Raw genomic sequence first — 15,481 nt, forward strand, 5'->3', positions numbered from 1 at the left:
ATCAACCCCAACACCACACATCACCAATATGGTCTCAGGTGCTTGGTCCACAGACTCCAACTCAGCACAAGATGTGCAGCATCTAATAGATGTCATCTTATCACCTCTGGTCTGTGGGCTGGCCAGTTAGAACCCCGGGGTGGGGCCTGCAGCCACCTGTGAGAGGGATGGACTGCTGCTCTGCATGTAGTGGAATTCTCCACTGTGATCCATCCATCCACCCATCCACCCACCCATCTACTTCTCTAATTCTGTGATCTGAAGTCCTCAAGGTGATGTCTAAATAGGGCCGTGCAGTCCACATGTGGCGAGTGGGAAACCACCAGCACCTGGCTGGTGCAACCTCTGAGAACCAACATGATGCCCCCTTTCTTTGTTGTCTTTAGTGGATGCTTGGAACTAAATCTAAGCATTTTCACTTTCAGGGCTGGAGAGATGATTCAGTGGTTGAGTACCTTGGAGTTCAGTTCCCAGCACCCACGTTGGGTGTCTTTTACTGCCTGTAACTCTAGCTGCAAGGGATCTGATACTTCTGGTCTTCATGAACACTGTACTCATCTGTACAAACCCCACCCCACCACATAGTTACAATAATAACAAAAATAATCTTAAAAAGGTGAAAAGGTTTCACTTCCATGGTATCGATAGCTTGTTGTAAAGCCAGGCATTGTGGGCATCATAAGCCTTTGGGAAATATATATATTTACATGCTAGGGGCCGAATCCATGTCCTCACCTGTGCTGAGCACACGCTCTGCCCCTGAGCCCCAGCCCTAGGTGTAACATTTTGGACGAGAGCTGGCCATGCTCTGCTTTGCACGTTCTCTCGGGGCCTCCCATCTCTGCTTTACCTTATTTGCCATTTGAATTTCTTTCTTATGACGCACCTGTTCAAGTACTGTGTCCCCCCAAAGCTTTTGTGTTCTTGTCAATAGTAAGTGTAAGGAGCAGTGCTAGTGTCCCAGTCTTTCTTGCCAAAGGAGCAAAGAGGCACAGGCTAGACCAGGGCCTGGAGTGAGGGGATGGTGAGCTTAGAGCTGACAGCCTCTGGGTGCAGATGGATGTCAGCAGGATGAAGAAATTGAAGAAGGCTCGGGAATGACTGCAGGTGGTGCGTGCCGGCTTCCAGGTGGGCCCGCTCTTCCAGGTGAGAGTCCCTGGTGCACTTAGACCCCAAGCTGACAACCCCTGGTGCATGTGATCTCTCAGTTGACAATCTCTGGTAGGATTTTCCATGGCCAATAAGGAGTGTGAATGTGTATGAATATGTGCGTGCGTGCGTGCGTGCGTGCGTGCGTATGTGTGTGTGTGTGTGTGTGTATGTGTGTGTGTGTGTGTATGTGTGTGTGTGTGTGTGTGTGTGTGTGTGTGTAAGGGAAAGTACGCAAAGAGGTGACTGACATAGAGGAAGGACCTTTAAGAATTTGACGTTGATGGATGCTATGATCAGTGTTAATTGTTAACTTGACACAGTCTAGGATACCTGGGAGAGAAGGGCCTCTGGGCATGCTTGTGGTAGATTTTTCTTTCTTTCTTTTTTGAGGGTATGTCGCCCCAGCTGGCCTGGAGCTGACTAAGTAGACCATCCCAGACTGGCCTCAATCTCACAGTGATCCACCTGCATCTGCCTCCCAAGTACTGGGATTAAAGGTGTGTGATGGATTAAAGGCAGGCACTACCAACCCAGCAGGATTTTTGTGATTACATTAGTTGAGGTGGGAAGACCTGCCCATTGTGGGGGGTGCCACTCCCTGGCTGGGGTCCTGGACTACAGCAGCAAGCCTTCATCACTCTGCTTCCTGAGTGTGGATGGGATGTGACCAGCTGCCTCGAGCTCCTGTGGCTCTGACTGCCCCACCATGATGGACTGTTCGCTCAAACTAGGAGCCAGAACAGACCCTTTCTCTCTAAGTTGCTTTTGCCAGAGTATTCTATCTCACCAACAGGAAAAGAAACAAAAGGCCTGGAGGAGCCGGGAATTCTTGTCATTGTGACGCGTGCAGGAAGCCGAGGACTGGAGGGGTGCGTTGACAGGACACCCTACAGGTCTGGAGGTATGTGCTGGGTACTGCTGCATGCCTTTCCTTGCCTGCCCTGGCTCTGAGCAGCTTTACACTTTTCCTCACAGGGCTTGTCCGCAGGCAGGATGGGCTGGCCCAGCCGATAGACCTGCCTCCCCTGGAGGTTGGCCCTCTAGTGTGCCTGGCTGGGCCCTTGGGCTCCTGATCAGGTGTGAAGTGACCCCAAAGCCCCACCCTCAAGCAGACCAGGACACCTGGTGGTGGAGTGTCTGGCCAGGCAGGAGACCCTCATATGGGCAGACCTCAGACCCCCCAGTCAGTCCCATGGTGTGACCCTCTGAAGATGTCACAACTTAAGAACTCACCGACTTTGTTTTTCAGTCGCAGTAGCAGAAACAGTCACAAACATGCCATGTCACCTGAGCGGATCATGCCCGCCAGCTTGTTTTTTTCTCATAGCTACAGGTGATCACACTCACCTAAAAAAACCTTTAACTTATTATTATCATTGTGTGCATGTGTATGATGTGTATAGTGGGGGCGTGCATGTACCTTGACATGTGTGGAGGTCAGAGGACAACTTTGTGAGTCAGTTCTCTCCTTTCACCTTTACATGTGTCCTGAGAATGGACTCAGGTTGACAGGCTTACATGGAAAGTGCCTCTACCCATTCAGCCATCCTGCCAGCCCTACGTTGACTTAAAAAGTCATTTTTAAATTATTGTGTGTGTGTGTGTGTGTGTGTGTGTGTGTGTACAGGCATTCCACGGCATACATGTGGAAGACAGAGGACAGCCCTTTCAAGGGTCAGTTCTTTCCTTCTGTCTTGGGTTCCAGGGCTTTGAGCTCATCAAGCTTATATGGCAAGGGCCTTCACCCACTGCCCCATCTTGTTGGCTTTTAGCCAGAGTACTTGGTCCATTTTATTCAGTGTACTGGCTGATAGAAGCTCAATTTTCTTCTTTACTTTGCACTTTTCCTGATTCCGTGTATAATTGTCTCTCTTTTCTGCCTTCTTTTAGATAATTTCCCCTCAGCTCCTTTTCCATAATTTTCAAGCAAACAGAAGAATCAAAAGACTAGAGGAATGACCCCCAGCAGACCCTTCTGTTAGCTGCTAAAATTTTGCCATGTCTGTCCATAGACAAGTCAAGAATACATGCATACACACATGCCTATGAGTATTCATGAATGTATATGTCCCAGCCAGGCGTGGTGGTGCACGCCTTTAACCCCAGTACTTGGGAGGCAGAGGCAGGCACATCTCTGTGAGTTCAAGGCCAGCCTGGTCTACATAGTGAGTTCCAGGCCAGCTGGTGCTATAGCAAGACCCTGTCTCAAAAAGACCAAAAAAACCCAACAACCTCAAAACAAGTGTATATGTTCACATAAACATGAGTACACTATACATACATGTTCATGAATGCATGTGTATACATACCCATGAGTACATATGCACATACACAGGCCTGTGCTTACACATTTTCACTACCCACTCTTATGCAAACCCCATTCATGTGTTAGTATACTGGTGTACACACACCAGACATGCCCTTATATACAAACGTAGACACACCTATGAAGGCCCTTACAGGCATGTTCATGTTTTCACATATACACGTATGTATAGTGCACACATACCTATAGACATTCATGTATGTGCAGGTGCACACCCCATTACATGTGCGCATAGCTGTCTTAGTGTATTCTGTGCATCCCTCCCCACCCCCAGCAGTGCAGAAGCCCTTCTTAATGCTGGGCATCTTTGCCAGCACTTGATATTATCCTAGTTTTGAGGTTTTGCCAGCCGGTGGGCGTGAAGAGGCGTCTTGTTGTGGCTTTAATTTGCATTCCCCCAGTTCTGCATGTGGCTGGGCATCTGGGCTTCCTCCCTCGCACAGAGTCCATCTGCTCGAGTTCTGTCAGAGCTCTCTGTTGGATGCAGTCCGTGGTGTGCCTGCCTGCAGCTGCCCTTTCCGCTGTGTTTGCAGGATCGACACTCCTGAATCCTAGGAAGCGATTTAAGAGTAGCAAGTGGAGTGACCTCCTGCTTTGAGCCTGTCAGGGAGGAATGGAAGGCACCTCTTTTGGGACATAGGACCTCACGTCATTTTGTTTGCAAACATTGGGATGGCAGCACGACTCTGTCACCTGCCACAGATCGATAAGTAACTTGATACTGGCTTCAGGCGAAGAGCACTGTAGGGTCTCTGTGGTACCCTGAGGACCTGCGGTGCATCTCTCGGCTCTGCTGTTGCAGGGTCGGCTTCATCCTAGGATCTCGTGTTCCCAGGCTGCTTGCTTGCACCTGCTGACGTAGTGACAGCTTCATTCGTCCCACTCTGACATGACTGAGCTGTGATCACATGGTGCCCTTGGTCAGGGACAAAGAATGTTCCAGTTGGGGTGGATTCAGCGTCTCCCAAATCACACAGACCTGCAAGTGAAAGTCAGAGCAGATGGAAGGGGAGTGATGCTGGGTTCCATCAGTAAATGCCCACCATGGGCTTGCCACCTGCAGGGCTCTGTGGTGGCATGGCAGCTCAGTGGTCCCTCTTGCTGGATTTTGGGCATATGCCCATGTGCCAGATGGCTGAGCCTCCTGGAAATCTGATCCTGGAAAAATAGGAAGATTTTTCTTAATCATGAAAATTGTCATGATGGAAGAATGGCATGGATGAATTAACATAGGAACGCCTGACCTTCCCCACGCCCCAAAGTTCAGATCTAGAAAGGAAAGAGTCCTTCCTTCCTCAGTGCCTCGCTGAGCATTTCACCCTGTCTCAGGTACTGTGGCACTTGGCACCCTGACCCTTCAACTTCCATGTGTGAAAAACAAGAGCCTCTCCCACAGAACCCCAGTGCCATTTCACAGCCTCAGAGAGGAACAACGAGCTCTCAGATGTCATCGAATACAGCTCCAGATAACGAGTGTCCGAAGTGTTCCCAGAACCCTCACATTCCTGAGAGTGTAGTCAAGATCCCTTACACCACTGGCTGCTGTGGCTTTTTATCCTTTTTCTTTTTTCATCTTTTTTGAGACAGGGTCTCCCTGTAGCCCCAGCTGACCTGGAACTCACTATGTAAACTAGGCTGGCCTTGAACTCACAGAGATCTGCCTGCTTCTGCCTCCCGAGTGCTAGGATCAAAGGCATGAGCCACCACCATGTCTGGCCAGGCTTTTTAGTCTTTCAACCCACAAGGTGGTTCCATTCCTTCCAGGTTAAAAGTTTTAGAGTAAAACGAGTAGCTTCTTAAGCCGGGTGTGGTGGTGCATGCCTTTGATTCCCAGCACTTGGGAGGCAGAGTCAGGCAGATCTCTGCTGGGGCTACCAGGAGACCCTGTCTCAAAAAGACCAAACAACAACAACAGCAACAATAACAACAAAACAAACTAATAGCTTCTTTTTAAAGCATGCTTACAGACAGTTGTTAGCTGCCATGTGGGTGCTGGGATTCGAACCTGGGTCTTCTGCTAGAACAGCCAGTGTTCTTAACAGCTGAGCCATCTCTCCAGCCCCTCAGTGTGGCATTTTATACATCCCTTCCCCCCTCCCAACAAGTCATTCTTCTGCTTTCATGTCCTGTGTGTGTGTGTGTGTGTGTGTGTGTGTGTGTGTGTGCGTGCGTGTGTCCCAGTGAGTTTAATTAGCATTAGTTACAGGACTGTGGGCAGGGAAGGGTTATTTACAGGAGCTGTACCTCTGAAGAAAATGTCCTGTTCTCTCCCAACAATGATTAACTGTCTATATTCTTGGGCCTCACGAGCCCTTTCCGCCCCCTGAGAAGATGCTGACGGGCCCCCTGCCCTCTTGTGCAAGTCTTGTTCAGGTGATCACAGCTGCAGCAAGCGCCCTGCAGTGGCTCCCTCCATGGTGCCCACATTCTGCCTTTGTTTCCTTCCGGCACCACTTGGCTTGTTCCTATATGTCTTTCCTGGAAGGTGACAAGGCCAGTTTTCCTTTCATTCTGAAAGTGAAGCCTGGTTCCTCCAACAGTTGCACTTCATGGGAAAGTGGCTGAGGCCGCTACACTCCTTTCTTGCATGTTGCCTGTCTTTTCTAATCTGAACGTTTATCTCTTCTGTTGGCTGATTGAGCCCTCATTCAAATGTAGTAGTTTCTCTATGGCCTGAATCTGTGCACCTGCCTTCAAAGACTATCATGCCTCCCTCCGGGCAGTGCCTGGCTGTCTTCCCTCTGTCCTTGTGTGGTGTGGTCAGTGGCACATTCTGACATCTGCTGTCTGCACACTGTCACCACTTCCCCTTACGTTATCATGAGTCTTTAGAGCAGTTAAAACGGAAGATTGGTTTGTTTTACTCCCACAGTTCCGTCTCCAATGTCTTCATTTCCTGGTCTCGCTGTGTTTCCATTTAATATTCCTTCTGAGGACGGGACATTTCTTGCAGAGTGGATCTTCACATAATGAACACTCTCTGCTCTTGTTTGAGAAAGGCTATTGGTTTTTTGGGTTAAAAAGTCTCTCTGTTTTTTTGTGTGTGTGTGAATGCTGATGTGATGTCTGTGCACTCCTGCCCTGGTTTCTCCGCAGATAACAAAGCCTTTCCCACCATTTGCTTGAAGATCTCTGTTCTTGTTTCCAGTGGTGAAGACACACCTAGGTATGCCACGGTCTTCTTGGTATTCATCCTTTTTGTGGTTCCCTGTATCCTGGTCTCCAGAGTTCTTACCGCTCCTCTGCTGTCCTGGAGACCATTTTTGAGTTCCCTGGAGGAGGATGTGTTGGTCAATTTCAGCTGCTAGCTGGGGATGGTGAGATGACTCAGTGGGTAAAGGTGTTTGCTGCCAACCCCAAGTTTGATCACCAGGTCCCACAGTGGAAGGAGAGAACCAATTCCTGCAAGTTGTTCTCTGACCCCAACATGCGTGCTCTGGCATGCTCCCCTCATCTCATCCTGTGTTCCTACTTTCCTACCAATTCAGAGGCTAGTGTGGAGGGTAATATCTGCATGTCTTTTGCATTGCAATTCCTCTCTGGCTTGGGCAAGTTCTTTCTGGGCCTCAGTCCATGCTTTGTCAACTTTGTGAGGCTTTGTGACTTACTGCAATGCTTCTAGGGACTACAATATATTCTCTAGTCTGTCAGCTTTTGGGGTATCCTCATACTCACAGGGGCAGCCCCATTTATTAAGGAGGTATGCCATCTCATACCACATACAGGAAAAGGGCCACCCTGGGCTCCCCCCTCCCCCAGCCACTCCACTTCCCACGGAGCAATCTCAGGCCCATTATGAACAGCAGGGACCATGTAACTTCAACTGCGGCAGGAAGACGTGCAATTCCATTCCACACGGGGAAGGACGGCTGCACTCGGAATGCCTCTGCAGATGCTCCATCCTCAGCCGGCTTGAGTTACACATCTTATGGTCACTGTTGAAGCCTCGCGCCCGCTCTTTCCCAACTCACCTTTGTTTTTGCCGTATCCCTGTTTGTGTGCCAAGTGCTGTGTCCAAACATCTATTCATCCCAGATAGACAACCAACAAGAGACCAAAGAAATGAATCCACCCGGGTCCAACTTAGAGAGCCAATGGCGGTTCTTTTAGAAACATGAACATTACAGGAGCCCGGGCAACGGCAATTTATGGGAGGCTTCGCTCCTGTTGAAAAGGCCTCCTGCCAGCAATTATGATGATATGTTTTCTGGGAGGAGTAGACCTCATGACAGCTTTCATGCTACCTGGCAAGCCCTCCCTTAGTTCCATGAGAGAATGTTAATAGCCCAATCTTGTGTGGCCTTGTGTGGGGAAGCACAGTGGCTCTGACTCCAAGCTGGTGACAGCTATGTCCTACCAGGAGGACAGTCCCGACACACTGGACTTTCCTCCTTTTTTTTTTTTTTTTTTGTGGCAGGGTCTTGAGACAGGGTCTCACTATGTAGGCTTGGCTGACCTGGAACTTGGTGTGTAGACGAGGCTGGACTTGAACTCAGAGATCCACCTGCCTCTGCCTCCTGAGTGCCAGGATTAAAGGTGTGCGCCACCACGCCTGGCTTGACTTTACTCTCTGAATCTCTAAGTGTTGATTTTGTTTTTCTCTCTTTAGGATGGGATAATTTGCATTATTCTGACTTCGGTTCAAGAACTTTTTTTTCTTTTCCAGTGTTGCGGATGGATCCAGCCCACGGCTCCATGCATGCTGGCAGGCCCTCTGCCCCTGCGCGGCACCCCAGCCACACTAGCTTTGGTTTGCAGCCTGTCCAGTGACATTTCCCTTCCAGATACTGAACTTCTTGGGTTAGAATTTTCATTTTTTTTTCCTTGGGGCATCGCGTGTCTCTGACAGCCTCCGTCTGCTTGCTCGTTGTGGCCATCTGTTTTCTGAGTTCTTTGAAAAATTGCTCTGCATTGAGCCTATTTGGAGTAGCTGCTTCTAGGGAAGTGTGCGGCTGCCCACATCTCTGGGTGCTTCTCCTGGGAAGGTGTCCTTCCCGGTGTGGTCACAGGTTCTGGGTCTTTGCAGTTGGTCTTCCTGCTGGGCTGGTGGATGCTGGCTTGTCGTCAGGCTTGGCTGCACTGAGCCAGGCTGGTGCGGTCCCCTCTGGGTTAGCTTAGTCCTCTGGAGGCTTGTTCTGTAGCTTTGCTACAGACCTGGCACATCTCTTGCTCATCTTCAGCCGGGGGCTTCTTCCTCATGTCTGGCCTTCTGGCTGAGTGTCTGGGTGCTAAGTGGCCCGGGTGCGGGTGTCTCTCAGCACCATGCAGCTTCCAGACTGTCCTCTAAGCTCCTAGAACTCATAGCCCCGCCCCCCCACGTACCTTTTCCCAGAAGGCTTGGTGTGGACATCAGAGTCCCCGAGGCTCATGTCTGAACCCCACTCTATTCAGCTTCCTCCTTTTGGGTTCCAGCTGCCTCATGGTCATGCCCTATTCTACTCAGCATGACCACTACGCTCCTCCGCCTCTATGCTTCAGAAAATGGCCTGGGCAGAGAATGGGGAGAACAGGGAGCAAAGTCTGTATTCTAGTTTGCTTTCTGTTGCTGTGATAAAACACTGATCATAAATAACTGGGGGAGGAAAGAATATATTTGGCTTAGATGTCCCAATCACAGTCCATCACTAGAAGTCAGGGCAGGAACTCAAGGCAGGAACCTGGAGGCAGGAACTGAAGGAGAGACCACGAGAAGCGTTGCTTACTGGCTTGCTTCGCCCTGGCTTGTTCAGCTACCTTTTTCTTTTCTTTTCTCTTTTCTTTTCTTTTCCTTCTCCTGGCATCAGCTGAGCCTGTGGCATTATCAGCAGCGCCCGGTGGCACTTGCAGACCATTGTGAGTAAAGGACATCATCTGCCTCCGCTACCTTTCTTATATAGCCCAGGCCCACCTGCCTAGGGATGGCACCACCCACCATGGGCTGGGTCCTAATTGATTGCCTACATCAATTAGGAATGAAGAAAATGCCTCACAGCCATGCCAATAGAATAATCTAATGGGGAAATTCCTCAATGGAGGGTCCCTCTTCCCAGGTGACTCTAGTTTCTAATATGTTGCTAAAAACATATACAGTAGAAACTAACCCACAGCCCCTCTGCCTGTCATTCACTGTCAGGTCACAGCTGTCTGGCGGATGTCCAGTCCTATCCTGTGACTGAATCTTGCTTTATGCTGTTGGTTGTCGACTAAAGGGCAGCCTGAGGCATTGCCACTGTGCTCCCCTAACAACATGGCTGTGGCTGTCCACAGCCGTGTCTTCCTGACTGTGGACACACATACATCTTCAGGGGACGCTGAAGAGGGCCGTGTGGGGGGGCCTCTCTGTACTTCATCACATTTGGCTGAATCTTCCCAGCAGCACTACTTCTGTGGTCCCGCTCTGCGGTCCCAGGAGCATGCCACAGGAGGTGGGGAAAGGAAGGGACTGTTCTCTTGGCTGTTCACATAGCAGACCAACTTTGAAGTAGCAAGAAGAAAGGCCTTTACCCAGAGGCTGGAAGGTGCATTTTCCTTCCTAGAAATCAGGTCAGCCTTATGGCTGTGAGGGCCTGTGTATGTTTGATGGTCTTTCTCTAGCTTGGCTGTTTCTGTCTTTCATCCTCCTACCCCATTGGGATCCTTGGTTGATCTGTGTACTATGTCCCACAGCTGGCTTCCAGCTCCCGCCTCTGCTGGGATTACGAGCATGCCCCACCAGGCCTGACACTATCGGAGACACAGTTCTCACCCTGGACTGTCCCCTGCAGCTCATCATAGGCCTGGCTCGTCCACCTGAACCACTCAACCTCCAGGCTTAGCTCAGGAGCCACTCTCGGCCTCTGTGTCCCCTCTGTGTCCTCTTCTGTTTCCTTTTTTGACTGCTCCCTCTGTCCTGTGACTTCCTAAGCGCAGGGATGGGGTTGCTCTCCTGGGCTCCACGCTTATGAGAGGATGGCCATTCAGGAGCTCCAGCACGCAAGGGCCTTTGTCCCTGGAACCTCCTCCTGGGCCAGCCCCCACACCTTTGGTTTGTCTCCAGAGCTTAATCTATAGGCCTTCTTTCCCAAGCTGCTCCTCTCTGAGAAGCTGGGGAGCGTGCGTGCGTGGGGGGCCCTGAAAGAGCCTGGGGTATTTGATGAGGAGGACTGCTCACAGACATGCAGGCCAAGAAAAGAAACAGGCCTGGGCTTTTTATTTTTACACCTTCTTAAAAAGAAAGCAACAGCATCCATATGTTAAAAATAAACTATTTTTACTTTAAAAGGGCAAAAAGAGCCCAAACAAACAAGAGCTAATGAAAGGTTTTTGGCTGAAGGCTGGGTTTGGGAGCTTACTCACAGCTACCCAAAGATGAGAGTTATTCAGACCAGGACAAATCTAACCCAGCAGGGTGCCACCCTTCACCCACCCACCAAGGAGTGGCCAGGACTGAGAGGTAGGCACTAGCCCAATTGTGTCCAAAAAGCTGGCAGTCGTCCTTGGAAGTGTCTCTGCTGGGGTGAGTGTGAGGCACAGCTATACAAGTAGACTTGTGTGGACAGGCAGTCAGGGAGGCTTCCTGGCTGGGTAAGCTGGCTCTCTGCGCTGAAGTCTGAAGTTCCTCCAGGCCAAGGGGGAATGCTGTGGGAGGAGGGGCCAGATGGAGTGCAGGAGACTTGAGCAGAGGGTAGAGCGGTGCTTTTCAGGCCTGGGACCTCTGGTCACATCCTGCTGTGTCCCTTAGGAACTGTGTTTCCCTGCTCCCCACAACTCTCTGCTGATCTGCTCATTTTCAAAATAAGCAGCAAGAGGCCTGGAGAGGGAAAGCCCTCAGTGATGTGAACTGTGAGGGAGGAGCCTGATGGGTCAGCCCAGTCCTGGTGGCACTTGAGCTCACTCTGTATCTGTTTGAACAGACGGTCTGTGAGCTCATGTGAACTGGTCCCTTCATTCCCTTACTGTCTCCCTCCCTCCCTCACTAGACTGGACCCTGGGGGCATGGAGGACACGGGGGCGTGGAGGGTGCTGGTCCATGTTTTGGAAGTAGCTCTGCTCCGAGGCACTGAAACAGCTACCAGCTCCTTCATTTGTTGGGCCATGAGATGCAGAAGACTGCTGTCCCTGGAGCACCGTCCCCTGCTAAGCATGTCCGTGCATCTGCAGCGTGCGTGTGCACACATACCGGTGGGGACTCTGGTCTCAGGAGATTGGAACAGGGTTGGCTGGGGTTTGATCTATGCCCTGGCTGGTCTGAAGCTGAGCTGCAGACCATCCCTGGGGAACACCAAAGCTGGCCCTTTGGTGTGAATAGGGGCAGAGGCCTGGGCAGGCCCGTGCTTAGCTAGGCAGCGTGTTTTCCCCCACGTTCCCATTCAGGAGCTGGGATCACCCTGGGTGACTTCAGGTACTCAGTGACCTGAGGGGTTGGAGGCCTGACAAGGTTTCCTGGAGGCCTGACAGGGCTTCATAAGGCTCTCCCTTGTGGGTTCTTGGGACATCTGTAGGGGAGGAGATAGGAGAGGTTTGCTGGGACCCAAGGCCTGAGGTAGTGGTGTGGGAGGTAGGGACTAGACCTGGGGTCTTCTGGGAGGAGCTGGCTGTAGAGGGTGTGGGTAAGGTGGGGCAGACAGGGAGGAGCCTGGTGCCCCGGTCATTCTCTTAGAAGGGCTTGAGGGATCCCACAGGACTGGCACATCCAGCTAGCCCATCTACCCGAGTAGGGAAACAGTTGGCTCTCTGCCTCTTGTTTCTCATTGCCTTTGGTGAGTTGTCCCTTGTGCCTAGAAGGGTTGGACCGTGAGGGGCTTGGAGGAGTCCCCTTAAAAGGGAACTAGTGTGGTGTGACTCCTCCAGGCCTGGAAGATTGCTAGGCACCCAGTGAGTCTGAGGGTGGAAATGGCACGTTCCATTTGGGCAGTCACAGTACTCACTCCCTTTCCAGATGGGCCCTGTTACCACGACCCCAGAGCCCTGGCCACTCCTGCCTCCTCCTTGAGTGTCCTCTGCAGGGTGGATTCCCTCTGGCTTCAGCTTCTGGCCTGCCTGGTTGTCTAGAACCCTCTTGGAGAGGTGAACTCAGCTGTGGCTGGCTTGGCCACCCTCACTTTCCTGTTGGGTGGAGGCCAGGTCACGTGACCGCTTCCCACCTCCAGTTGCCTTGGCTCTGAGACCAGCTCAGCCCCTGCCCAAGGTCTGGCTTTGCCAGCTCCTGCCTGCAGGTGTCTGCCAAGGGTCTGCCAGGCTCAGCTGGACCCACCTGTGCCCGCCTGCCTGGTCTCTTGGGCTCAGTGGTTGGTAGAGTGTGTGATGCAGGCGGGACAGGCAGGCTGACTGCCCTGCTGTATGTGGTTGTATGGGGTCAGGCCAGGGACACAGAACAGGCTGAGTTGGGGGACAAGTGACCCCAGGGTCTCTAATGTCCTTGAGACACCTGGGGCAGGAATGGAAGGTTTGGAGCTAGAGATGGGGGGGAGGGTCGATCCTAGGAGAGGGGTGCCCTTTGACCTCGGCTTTGGGGAAGATCTCCTCTGAGCTTGGCTGTAAACGCGTTTTCATCTCAGTTGTCTTTGATGTTCTCAGACTAGGGACAGGAATGACACATCCTAGTGTCTTCTGCTAAGCTCGGGGCATGGATTGGGCCAGGATGGTCTGGGTGAATGAATGATGAGTGAATTAATGAATGAGTGAATGTATGGATGAGTGTGTGAATGAGCAGATGAGTGAGCCAAACACAGAATGAGTGAGTTCGAGAGCCTCGAGGCTGCCGAGGCCTGGGTGGGTTTGACTCCCTGTCACCTGGGTCCTGGCTGGCCTCTGGGCACTGTCACCTCAGCCCGACCAGTGTGGGCCTGCACAGTATCCTTCACCCCATGTGCTTCTGCTTGTCTATCTGCAGAACAGACTCAGAGAGGAGTCTGTGATGATTGGTGAACAGGTTTCGGGAGAACAGTGGGTCAACACAGGCAGTGTTTGTCACTCAGGGCCAGGCACTGCCTTTCTGGCTCTTCTGTGATCTTTCTGGAAAGCTCTGCCTCAGGTCGTTTGTACTTGCTGCCTGGTACATGCTCCTCCATCCTTTGGCTCTCTGGCTGTCTTGCCTCTTAGGTTTGCTCACACCCCATCTTCCCAGAGCGGTCTCCCCTGGCTGAACTGCCCCAGGTGACTTCGACCCCCCCACTCTCCAGCCCCAATTTACAAGCGGTCCTCCCTCCTCCTCTGTTCTCCATCCTCCTCCCTCTTCTTCCCTCTCCTCCTCCCTCCTCCCCTCCTCCCCCCTCCTCCCCTCCTCCTCCTGCTCTGCCCTCCACCCTCCTCCATGCCCTTGGTCACCTTGGCCTGGCCTCTTCCTCATTTCAAACCTTACTTCCAGGATATTCTTCCTGTGTGCTGGCATGTGACCCCTGCTCCTTCATTACTTCCTGGACACACCCGAGATTTGAAAAGCCAGCGAAGATAAGGAAAGGACAGACCAGAATGATGGCTACTTTACCCAGAGGTGAATTTGACCAGAGGAGACCTGGGGAAAGGAAGCACTGGGGTCCCCGGCCTGGGCATGGAGGGCAGAGCTAGCCAGGACTCAGGAGAGCAGCTTAGGGCTCTGGTCCTCGGTGTGTGTGTGTGTGTCTGTGGGAAGGCTATGAGGACACCCCCACTGGAGAAGGTGGCTACTGAGGGTGGGGTAGACAGGAGCTTACCCAGGCAGGTTGAAGTGGCAAAGTTGGTGGCCAAGCACAGATGGTGAGATGCTAGCCTGACGGAAAAGGCTGGGCATGGAGGAGTGACATGGCTCTTCTCCATCCATGCCCCTCCTGGTCCACCTGCCTCCCTGCTGAGAGTGGGCACTGCTTCTGACCTGGGTGGCCAAGGGGACAGAGAGCCCCGTGTCCCCACCCCCAGGTCTGGCCCAAGCTAGAGCTGTCATTTTGAGTGAGGCTGTACCACTGTGTCCGCTCTCTCAATATCTAGCACAGCACATGGGGCCCAGGGGAGAAAAGACTTGCATTTTAGAATGGATGGGTGAATGGCAGCACCATTTCTGGATCTGCACAGACTCTGAGGGAGGCTGGAGGGATGAGGTGCTGCTGTCTGTGAAGAGAGGCTGTGCAGCATGGAGGGGCTCCAGGAGACAGTGGGGGACATGGCCAGGGTGCCACCCCCCTCAGGGCTACAGCCAGCAGGTGCAGGCCTCAGGGAGTCCCTGGTCCTTACCCTGCAGAGCTGTGCCCTGCTCCTGGACACTCACCCAGGGTCCTGTAGCCCAGAGCATAGGGCAGGCCTGGAACAGACTGTCTAACTGGCCTGTGACTGCACAGTCAGGGCAGGCCTGGAACAGACTGTCTAAGATGTCTGTGACTGAAACAGTGCACGCCCAAGGACACTGGGTAATTGCTTGGGCCAGAAGCAAATGGAGAATGGGGAGAGTAAGGGAAATGGGGTGATGAGGATTTGTCAAACAAGGAGTCTAACCCAGGCCAAAGTGCCCTAGAGCCAGCTGGTACCTGTTCTGGTGATCTGGCTGTGCATAGGCATCTGTAGCCAGCACTGCCTTCTGGGTGGAGGTGACTTGAATCGTGTGTGTGTGTGTGTGTGGACTTGAATCGTGTGTGTGTGTGGGGGAGGGGGCAGGGTTTGCATCCTGGAAATCAGCTAATGTAAAGTACAGCCCTTGCTCTCAGAGCCTGCTGTTAAAGTTAGCAGCACGTCACTGCGCATCGGCAGGATCCAGAAGGGAGGAAAGCAGAAGGCACCTGTTCTAGTTTCTTTCTACTGCTGTGAGAAAAACACTGACCAAAACCAACTTGGAGAGGAAAGGGATTATTTTGCTTACAGCACAGTCCCTCATCAAGGGAAGCCAAGGCAGGAACTCAGGGCAGGAACCCGGAACACAGACCATGGAGGAACCTGCTTACTGGCTCTCTCCTGGCCATGCTCAGCCTACTTTTTTCCTCTCTCTCTTTTTTAAAAAAATCATTTTATGTATTATTTTATTTTATGTGTATGAGTGCATTGCCTGCATGTATTTAGGTGCACCTGTGTCATGCAGTGCCC

The 15,481-nt window shown here is 51.9% G+C and overlaps 1 non-coding gene across 1 annotated transcript; it reads right to left on the reverse strand.

The window, feature by feature from the left end:
* Positions 1-9,248: 9,248 nt before the first annotated feature.
* LOC115071852 lies at positions 9,249-9,333 on the reverse strand. Its single transcript, XR_003850917.1, has one exon. It is a non-coding gene; the product is annotated as a small nucleolar RNA SNORD35 (small nucleolar RNA).
* Between the last annotated feature and the right edge of the window lie 6,148 nt (positions 9,334-15,481).

Source organism: Nannospalax galili, unplaced genomic scaffold (assembly GCF_000622305.1).
Source record: "Nannospalax galili isolate Female #2095 unplaced genomic scaffold, S.galili_v1.0 scaffold101, whole genome shotgun sequence".
NCBI lineage: Eukaryota > Metazoa > Chordata > Mammalia > Rodentia > Spalacidae > Nannospalax > Nannospalax galili.